Consider the following 8,410-nt stretch of genomic DNA (forward strand, 5'->3'; position numbering starts at 1 on the left):
AAGCAACAGACACAATGACAAAAGGTCTGAAGACCAAATCCATGTTGCACGCGGCACATTCTGAGAATATTTTTACCTGAATTGAGTACGAGTTGTGTTTAAAAAAACGGGTTACCTTTTCTTCTCTGACGCGCACATGACGCAGGTGACATAAACCACACTTTTAATAAACGAAAATCAATCCTATCCAATGATAAAGTGGTTTCCGTGTTAACTTCTTTCTTTTGCGATGTCTGTCATAAACACACAGACACAACGTGTACTTAACGTCTGCCATTGTTCGATTCATGACATGATGACTCATTTGAACTGATTCGTTAAATGATCGGTTAAAAGAACGGATATGGCAAACAATGAACTCAGAAGACTCACAAATTCTTCGTTGAACAGTACCTGTTTGATTATGAAGTTAATTGTTTTGTTTTCTTTTTGTGTTAGCCAAGGTGCTAGGATAAGTACTTGAATACGTGTTCTGTCAGTTTTTTTCACTGTTGTTAAATTCCAGCGCGACGGAAGTTCTTCTTCTTGTTTGTTGCAAGTCGGATGTTATGATACACTGCTTTGCGCAAAGGCGGAAGTTAAGTGACGTCATTGTGAAAAGGGCCTATTCTAAAGGCGTGACCACGTCGAAACAGAAATGACATGCCGCCATGTAAATAAGATAAATAACTAGGGATGCTCCGATCAGGATTTTTACGGCCGATACCGAGTACCGATTTTCTGTCATCATGATCGGCCGATACCGATTTCGATGCTTTAAGCTTTATATAACTGATATAAGCTTTCTAGTCACTGTTTGCAAAATAAGATGTAATTTGATAAATATTTTAATAAAATCATATAAGGGCAATTAAAAGTAAACTTCCCCTTTTAAAACCATCCTTTTTTAAATATTGCAGTTCTTATTTTGACCACATACTTAAATTCAATTACTAACAGCAACTCTCTAATGATTTTATAGGTAATTTACTACACATTGTCATATAAATAAACGGTAAATACTGTGGATTATTTAGACTAAATCTTATCAGCCACTGTTGCTAAATGGCCTAAGCACGTATCCTTTCTCTAGCTTTGATCTTGTCATTAGCGAAAATTTGTCTGCAAGACATTTGTGACAAGCAGAGCGGGACGAGGGCCGTGAGGCCGGTGACGCGAGTGATAACGGCGCGTTGCACCGGTCTCGCATCTCTCTCATCCCGCTCTGCTTGTCACAACGTTGTACATCATCTAGCCGTATTTGTGGCAGATGTGCAAGGGACTTGGTAAACTCCATTCTGTGGCGCTAGCGGAAGTAACTTCTTCTTCTTGATTTTTACTGGCGGTTGGCAAACCAGCTTATAGGTGCATTACCGCCACCTTATGAACTGGAGTGCTAGCGGAAGTAACGATACACTGCTTCGCGGCAGAACGGAAGATGCGTGACGTCATGTGAAAAGGGCGCATTCCCCTCTGCTCTCTGTATCGAGTTCCGACCCGAAGCGCGCGCACATTAAAGCAATAAGCCAGCGGACATAGAGCGCGTGTGTGAAAATATGTCACGTCAACCACCTGAAAAGCAGATAAAAAAGTTTTTAAACGCTCCCATGGTGGTGAAAATACGCATGCCCTGCCCCTGACAAGCAACAGTCCAGTTACCACCGGATGACAGGTTTTCACCCAGCTTATCCTTCGTTACATCCGCAAGACACAATGAACCATTAAAAAAATCTGACTATTTCTGTGGTTTAAATTGAGCAGCGCGTGTACATAACTGAGATGTACACATCACGCGCAGTCAGGGACATTTATGTTGATTATATTTTGCAGCTATATCATATCCTCTTATATCTTTATTTAGCGCCAAACGTGCTTCATTTGAACCCTTTCCGTTCCGTGAGCGCTGCTTCTCCAGCCACGTCGCATATAAAGACCTGCAGACAATAGAGCAGGTAAATAAATGGACAATTTTTCTGTTTCGCTCAAGTAAATGAAAATGCAGCAGTAATAAAGTATTTTTAGCTGTCAGTCAGTTTAATGTTTGCTATATAGGTTTGTAACAGATTATAAAACATAACGTCTTGTATCTACATATAGCATTTATGATATTAATAGCATAAATAATAAGCATGTTAAGAGCATTTCATTGTGAATCATGTTTTAATTGGAAAGAATATTTAGAATCAGTTCTAGTATTAATGGCATGGAAAGGCTTTTAGTAACTTTGTAAGTACTCCTGCTCATGATATATTTATTTCAGTTGTTACATTTTGTTGTCAGTAGTTTTTTTTATATTAAAATAGACCACTGGGACTTCGCTTCAGCACCAGAGCCTACAACACATTTTTTCAGTTACCAGACCTTCTGTTTCATACATGTGGCTATCAGAATATAAAGTAAATGGCCTGATAAAACATTAGATTGATTGATTTAACATTATTTATTAAATAAAGTATTGTCTGGACCAAAAAATAGAGATCGCAGCCCCCCCCAAAGCCATAAACCTAGGGGAAACACTGCTCTCACTGCACTTTGATGTCGCACGTCGACCGTCTGCGCAGCGCCCTGAAGTCAAGCACACACAAAGTCCAGCACACCTATTTAGTTTTTTAAACATACCTCCGTCCTTGGCAGGGTAAAGAATGGCAAACATTAAAGTAAACCCGTCTTTGCAAGCGAATCAAAGCTTAAATAAACACTGAGTATTATTTTTGTGATTATGTCTGTATATTATCATTAGACATGTATTGTGTATTTGGAGCAACACGAACACATTAACCTCAGTGGCCCTCACGAGTTACAATTGCTATCATTTATAGACCTACCTGCTCTCCATTAGTTTCTTAGTTTATAGTTGTAGTTGTTATTAGTTGTAACATGCTGTACTCTTTTATTGTCTGAAAGAAGCAGTTTTTAGAAGGAAACTAGAAATTGCCCCAATAAATCAAAGCTATGCATTACCTGGGCAGGTAAGTTAAAGCGGTCCCTCACCATTACACAACAACCATTTAACTGAGCAGACTGCCGATCAGAGGGATTCCTAGATTTCATTTCTGTGCCTGGATGGCCGTACGTTCACAGCAGGGTGATCAATAAAAACAGTGAAGGTTTGACATAGAAAAAAATGTGGATGAATGCACACTTCAGTACACTTTACACTTTAAGGTCTTATCTCTAATACAGTTCCAGATTGCTTTGTGGCTTTTGCCATCCACTTTGAATGTGTCTCTGTGTGTGTGTGTATGTGCGTGTGTGCGTGTGTGTGTGCGTGCGTGTGTGCACGTGTGCATGCGTGTGCTGCTAGAGATGTACCTGTGTGGCGGCTGAACCCTAATCCATATGGAGTATTTAAAGCTACATGGTAATGTTTTACACGGATGGGCAGGTTGGCATTTTAATGTATTCTTCCACTACATCCATCAGTGATTATATGCTGAAGCAGGCTGTCATAGACCAGTGGTTTTGACTGTTGGACCTTGGCATGCATTCTGACCCAAACATGCTTTCATCCAAATCAACCAGTGTGCATTCTGATAGCCCACTGCATTAGATTGTGTATCATCTGTCCAACTTGCATATCCCTGTTGCTAGGGTAGCTGAGTCTCCTTGTGAGCTCTTGTCAATGAATGTGTAGGCCTCAAGTATTTGAGCAAATTTACCAGGTCACAAGATTCACAGTGTCTGCTTACTCTTCATTTTCTTTAATTCCATGGTGGGTTTTAAGAAAAACAGGCAGATCAATTAAATGATCAATTTGACAATTAGATGAAGTAGAGTTAAATAACAATGAATGTTTACATTTCAATGTTTATACTTTTTATGAACAATTCCTATTGAGATTTATATTGAACTTACGAAACATCTTCTAATTGTCTTTTTGTTGCACCTACGGATCTACATTGCAGAATGATATGTTTCTCTTACTATTTCTCCTTAAAGTTTGACAGAGAAAATATACAGAAGAACTCATATTGCCGCTTATAAATTGCGACTTTACTGTATATTTGAAGATTAATGATGGCATTTGCATGTCATCTTTCATAAACACCTACTCCATTATTCCCCTTTTGCTTCTTGTTACACTTTCAAATTTGACATTTTACTGTTTTTAGCAATTTCCTGCTCTGAATCCACTTCATCAGTTTCAGTGTGTTCCTCTCATTAATAAACTTCATCAGCATATTTCTTGAGGAAGAAAATGGCATTAGTCTACTAGTCAGAATAGCTAATTATACTTGCAAATGTACTTATATGTGTTCACTTGTTTATTTGCTTTGTTCATTAGACACTGTAAGGTTTTTGGGTGCCATTTTCACATTATTTGAAGCTAAAATGTTATAATGTATAAAATGTTATCAGGCTTATCAAGCTGATTAATTTTAGTGAAGTGGCTCGTACTGACAGTTTATTCAAATGAGTCAACCGAGAAAATGAAAAGTTGAAAGTACAGTAGACAGCTAGTGGTTTGCCGTGTAGATAACTATTACTCCTAGTAGCTTGAATTTAGTTGAATTACAGTAACAAGTAGTTTGTTTGTACACTCTTAACAATAAAGGTGCGTCACGATGCCAAGGAAGAACTTTTTTTGTCTAAATGGTTACATTTAACATCCGAAGAATCTTTCTGTTTCACAAAAGGTTCTTTGTTCTTTGTTGAAGGTTCTTCAGATTATAAAAAGGTAAGAAAAATAAAAACCTTTGACTGAATGGTTCTTTGTGGAACAAAAAAAAATGTTATTCCTTGGCATCGCTGTGAAGAATCTTTTTAGCACCTTTAATTTTAAAACTGTAGTTTAACAAGCTACAGCTTAAGTAGCTTCTTCAACAGTAGTGGGTGACTTTGAATCCCCTTTAGACTTTTTCTTGCCTGTTTCTGTGCTTGTAAAGAAATTGAGAAACTGTGTAAATTGATATAAACTATTTTTGTGACCTAATTAATATTGATGAGCCATGTCATGGGTGTATTAGCTCTGGAGAGGCTTAACACAGTCTTGCTTGCAATTTATGTAAAACATTCGAGCAGAAACAACATTTCCTGATCCTAAAAATGAAACTTGTAAAACATTTAACATGTTAGCTCCAAACATATTTAAAAAATTCAACTGAAAGTCCTACCATTAACTGGAGGATTAGGCCTATCCCACCAATGCAACAGAACATCCAAGAGTTAATTCTTGTAGAAGTCCTTCAAGGCTCGGTGCAGATGGTTGGGGCATAGAATTGCTTTATCCAGTCTCAGGTGGCTACACCATCATGCAGGGAGGGCTGGTCTGTTGTGACTGCACTGACTCACCTGACGAAGGGGAGAAGGCGCTTCGCAGGTGTACGCCCAGCCGGCCTCAGTCTTACCTGCCGTGCAAGACGCGGGCCGACACCGGCTCTACACGAAGGTTGTAGAATCTCGCAAAAGTGTTGGTCGTAGCCCAACCCACAGCTCTGCAGATGTCTGCCGGAGAGGCGCCCTGAGCCAGTGACCACGAGGAGGCTAAACCCGGATGGAGTGAGCTCTCACTGCCAGTGGGCACGGGAGATCTTGGGACCGGTACGCCAAGAGGTTACGGAGCGGGGACAGGGAAGATTCATTATTTTCTTTCTTTTCCTAAATACATGTAAAATGTCTCAGGATTACTGTTGCATTGCTTTAAAATGAATATGAACTTGTTTTCGGAAAAACAGATTTTTAAATGGTCTCTTAATTTTTTCTGCAGCTGTATACATAAAATACATGTGATCCTGCTCGAATTCCAATTGCTATCATTACTATTTTCCACATTTAAATCATAAAGTCATCAAAATGTTGATATAACACAAATAGCACTGTTGACCACTTTTTGACATTTGTTAGAATACTAAACCCAGAACATTTTTTCCCTCACTAAACATTTAATAATTGAGTACAGTAATTGACTGCCAAATAAATGATTGCCACTTCTCACATTACAGCTAATTCTTGCTGTCAAATTGCTTTCAAACTCAACCTGCACTAAAACTGCTACATACTGTATATTTGTATCTATGTTCTCAGTTGACACAGACACAGAAAACAGTAAGTGTAAAAGGATAACACTTATTTTCTAAAATAAACATGGCTTCAATCATTTACACATTTTTCACAATATTTTCTATATATGAAATGTGAGTCCTAAATACCGTGATACTAACATACCGCAATGTTTCATACATCCAAATTGTAGTTCATTTTACATTTAATTCCTGCAGAAATGACACTTTTACATGAATGAAATTTTAATGGATGTTTATTTTTATTTTGTTTATGTTTATTTTTTATTATGTTTATTTTATTTTCTAAAATAAACAGGGCTTCAATCATTTACACATTTGTCACAATATTTTCTATATACCAAATGTGAGTCCTAAATACCGTGATACTAACATACTGCAATGTTTCATACATCCAAATTGTAGTTCATTTTACATTTAATTCTTGCAGAAATGACACTTTTACATGAATGAGATTTTAATGGATGTTTTATCATGGCAAATGAAACTAAACCAAAGACCGAAAGACCACTTGCCTCTAGGACATTGTGGTGCACATTTACATATAATATTGAGTTAAACTGGCAGCTGCTACAAAAAAACCCCTCTTTGATCAAAGGTGTGAGAATGGTATGAAAGCGTGAACACTAACCACAACTCATAAAGGAAAGACACCCCGCAGAGTACACTAATCAGATCCTATAAAATAAAGTTAATTAAGGTATTACCAGGTATTACTGTGCCTCCAGTGCCAGGCTGTGATTTACACGTTACTCTGTATCCAGCCGAGCTTTTGGAAAGAAAGCATTCAAACTGTTGAATTGCTTTGTTAAATACTGCTTTGTTTTCTCACTTGAACTATTATCAAGTTTTTCTAAATAACGCTATTGACACAATCTATAATGAGGTTATTTGTTGGAAATGACCATAACCGTGACCTCTGATTTAGTAGCATCACAAACTAAACTAGTATTGCAATATTTTATTATGTTTTTGTCACAGCAGGGCTTAAAATATGCACAAAAAGCATTAGCTTTTTTAATATATTGCCCCCTATAGAACAATAACCTGTCAGCTCATTTTCATTCTCCTTGAAAACAATTATCTTTTTTTCAGAGGGCCTATAGGTGAGACCATCTTATTTGGCCAGATTATTTTGAGTTTTATTGCACCGGATGCTGGAAACTTGTTTTGATATATGCGAAAACTGTCATCTGCTCTAGGTCCATGATGAAGCATCTTGCCTCAGGTTTAAGTGATAACAGAGAAGCCGCTAGGCCATAAAACCACATGCTCAGAGTCGCTAATCACAGTCATTTATCAGCACTACCTCATTTCCGTGGACTACAAGGTTCTTTCGCCCATACCTGAATTTTAAGCACGGTCTTATTGGTACAGGGAAGTCTTGGGTGGCATTAAATAGTTTGAGACTGAGGCACTTCTGTGGAAGTATATATTAGATTTTTGCATACATTTAGGCTAAACTTAATATTAAGCTTAAAGGGATAGTTTTACATGATTTACTCACCCTCAAGTTGTTCCATACCTGTGTAATTACTTTGTTCTAATTAACACAAAGAAAGATATTTGGAAGAATGTTAGCATTTTTCAGTTCTGAACATCATTCACGACCACTACCAAACATTACTGTATATTTTTTGTTCTGTTGAACATAAAAGAGTGTAGGAAAGCAAACAGTTCTGGAAAACCTCTAACTACTATTTACATTTTTCCTACTATGGTGGTAAATGATGTCCCGTTCCTAACTTTCATCCAAATATCTTCCTTTGTGTTCATCAGAACAAAGAAATATATACAGGTTTGGAGCAACTTGAGAGTAAGTAAATGATGACAGAATTTTGATGAATTTTTTGGGGGGGTTAATTATTCCTTTAAGAGGTGCAAAACATCTATTTGGTTTAGAACAGCAATGTTGTCTTATCTCTCCACTTGATCTATTCAGCTACATTTTTTTATATGCATTACCTTTTTTATGTTATTTTGTCTGACAACCAACAAAACTTTGTTAAACATTATATAATGTTGTATTGTAAATATTTCTACCCAATGTTTTATGAAGTGCTACAGATAAATTCTGTAAAGGCTCTGTAAAGGTTGCACACACTTAATCTTCATGATTTTTATCTGACAATGATTTATTTTCTACATCATTAGAATTCACTGTGTGAAGACATTGACAAAAAAAGGAAACACAAACTTAGAAATATGTCTGTTTCCAAGGGAAACGTTTGCACTTATAGTATTGCATTGGCTGAGGTATTACTGTATAAATCACAATATCAGTGACAAGCATCTTGGAGTAAAGCATCACTAACTGTATATTATAGGAATTACTAGATGTCTCTTCTTTTACGGTTCCAGAGCTAAAGTCAGTTTCGCTTGCTTCCAATTACTGACTCACTTTCACTCTT

Source organism: Triplophysa rosa, linkage group LG5 (assembly GCF_024868665.1).
Source record: "Triplophysa rosa linkage group LG5, Trosa_1v2, whole genome shotgun sequence".
Classification (NCBI taxonomy): Eukaryota; Metazoa; Chordata; class Actinopteri; order Cypriniformes; family Nemacheilidae; genus Triplophysa; species Triplophysa rosa.